We start from the raw sequence: 3,239 nt of genomic DNA on the forward strand, positions 1-3,239 counted from the left end.
GAAAGGAGGAGAGTGGAGGACTTGTCCCACATGCTCTCATTCTCTCTTGAGGGAGTAGGGTATATATATAAGAGTGAGTCTAGTATATATCATAAGAGTGAGGACTGAGGCCTGGGCTTGGGCTTGGGCTTGGGCTTGGGAAACCGATCCCGATCTATCTTTTATACAAACCAACCCGTCCATTTTAAGAGTCACGTTTTTTATTTTTGAAAAATATCGCCGCCCACTCGCTCGCGTTTTTAATTTCCGGATTTTTTTTATTTTTTTTTTTCAAAATTATTTTTTTTTCTCAAAAAACTTTTTTTTTTCAGATTTTTTTTAAATTTTTTTTTTCTGTTGATGCAGAAAATACAGAAATTGAAAAAAACGCAGAAATGCAAAAATTGCAGAAAATGCGGAAAAAACGCAGAAATTGTAGAAAATGCAGAAAAAACGCAGAAATTGTAGAAAATGCAGAAAAAACGCAGAAATTGCAGAAAATGCAGAAAAAACGCAGAAATTGCAGAAAATGCAGCAAAAACGCAGAAATTGCAGAAATTGAAAACGCCGAACTTGAAAATGCAAAAATTGCAGAAATTAAAAAAACACAGACAATAGCAGAAATTGAAATTTGACAGCAATTGCAGAAAACGCAAAAAACAGAAATCTCCACACACCCCTTCCCCGCCTTTCCTATGATAGAAATTGCACCACAAGGAAGCGTAAAGTGCTAACCGAGCTTAGTGTAGGGCATATCCCCGGCAACGGCGCCAAAAATGTGCGCTCCTTGCCGCACTGTCGAAGCAAGGGACTTGCCAATACACCGTATGCGAGCCACAAACGGCTCCAAGCACACAACAAGCCTAAACTAGCAAGCTCAAGAAAACAAAGGGTGTGTCACTCACCGCTCTACGCTCGCCTTCGTGGTGGATTCCTCGCCGCGATGAAGAAGAAGCTGCAGTCGTGCCGCGCTCAACCGCTTCGCCGCCGTCGTGCCTTCGTAATGCTCGATCGCACACACACTCTCCCTCTCTCTCTCTCTCTCACACACACACACAAGGAGGTGAAGAAGAAGAAGATGGAGATGGAGCAAGAGCACTCTTCAATTGCACAAATGAGAGAATGAGTAAAAATTAGGTTTAGTTGGCTTTTATAGGAGCTCACCCCATTCACACTTGGGCGCCCATGCTTAACCAACTAATCCCTTGAATGTCCAAGTTAAAGTGCGCCTCTCATCGGCGATCACTCTACCTTTCCCTATTGGTCCGACAAGCCCGGTACCTGACTCTACCAAATACATAATACGCGTCCATCGTAGGTGATGGGTGTCCGTGTGCCGTGAGGGTTAACATAGCTATTAAGCTAACCCATGCCACTGAAAGAGAAAACGCATGCCATTGAAAGCGAACTTCTACATAGTACTTATTATTTTAATGTTGTATATGTGAGATTCTATTGATCAGATTTGAGCCTTGTGCACTCCCCTATGCTTTTAAACATGTTGTGAATCACTAATCTAAGTTTTAAGACTGGATATCTTGCTCTAAATTGCCAAAAGTTCTTCCACTATGGAAAATGTCTAGCTTAAATTTTTTTTCTTTGACACTTGGTAATTTTCGATAGCATGACCAGTAGGAACACACCTAAAAAGAAAAAGATAGAAGGTCTAGAACCATTGCATCTAAAACAGAGTTTTGATTATCCGCAATCAAAGATAAGAAGGCCACAAATGATAGCCATGTCATGGGATGACATGGGATGACATGGGATAGGAAGGGGGAAATGCTAGTGTTTAAGCTAACATATGTCACTGAAAGCAAAAATGCATGCCATTGCAAGGGGAATTTTACAATTGTCATTAAATTTATTGTTGTATATGTGAGCCTCTTTTGATCAGATCGGGGTCAACAGCTTCCAACTTCCAAAATCATTTACTGAGGGCAGCTATAAGTTTACTAATTTTATGAGACATATTGGTGAGAGGACCACATTTTGACCATTGGCAAAGTATAAAGGCCAAATTTTGTAACTAAAACACAAGTTTTATGAGATAATGAAGTGAGTGTTGAGCGTGCTAATGTACTTTTGTCTACTACCTACATGCTCTCTTTGCTTGCATCTCCCTCACACAAAGTGTGTTTTCAAATTCAAGAGCAACATCACGTTTCCAAGTGAAAGCTCTACACATCAATTAAGTCACTAATTGTATTTTCATGTTTTGGTCAAGGCCCTATGCATGCCGTTTTTAGTCATAACTTGTGATTTAAGTATCCTTGAAAAGTAGCTATGCATAGAGCTTAACACTATCAAGCTACAAGGTGTATTAATTGCCAACATCAATGCGCTAAATTTAAACCTACTATAAAGTATCATTTTTGCATTTGGCATCCGTTGTTTGAGGCCATAGCATGGTCCTAAAATGTCTTGTCTATCTTCATGGAAAGTTTGGTTGCAATCAACCATCATTTTCTAGGTGAAATGTATGCGTTACACTAGCAACTATAGATTATCTTTCAGTGATTTGGGTATCACTTGAGATTTGTATTTGATTGAAGCATATTTTGGTAGGGTTTTTCAAGAATGTGACACCCTCTTGTAGTCTCCATGTATTTATCAGGTTGACTACGTTCCTTGGAATGACAATTTTGTTTTAGGTTTGTTATTAGTGCAATAAGATTAGCAGAGTTGGGGAACATTGTAACATTTGGCACCATTGTTGAGGTTGAGTTTGAGGCAACCTAAATTAAAGAAAACCATGTACTTAGATTGACTATCTAGAGCTTCCTCTAGATCACTCTAGACTAAAGATTCATTATCAAACATTCCTCTCAATGGGGACACAAGGCTGAAAATTGTTTTGAAAAAAAAATGGCAAAAATTGCATTTGGCAATGCTCGGCTAAGAGGTCTTCCCCTCATTTTTCACGTTAACAAACCTAGATGGATCAAAAAATCTAACTGATCGCATACTTCCCACTTTGATAAGTCTAAGCTTTATCACATCATTAATGGCTTCTTGATAATTGCTTGGTACATTTTGGTGGCCATTGCTATAATCAAAGCCTTGGTATTCCAATGGGATTTTCTTGGTCACCCCTTATGTGCAACCTATACCTAGCCTTCTTTAAATATAAATGGTTTCTTGAAACCATGAATTAAAAAAATTACAACAGCAAACTTTTCCTTTTTAATCATACCTATAAATACATGGATGATATCCTTAGCCTTAATAATAGAACCTTTTTCAATGAAATCACGTTA

Source organism: Adiantum capillus-veneris, chromosome 6, assembly GCF_014529385.1.
Source record: "Adiantum capillus-veneris isolate H3 chromosome 6, ASM1452938v2, whole genome shotgun sequence".
NCBI lineage: Eukaryota > Viridiplantae > Streptophyta > Polypodiopsida > Polypodiales > Pteridaceae > Adiantum > Adiantum capillus-veneris.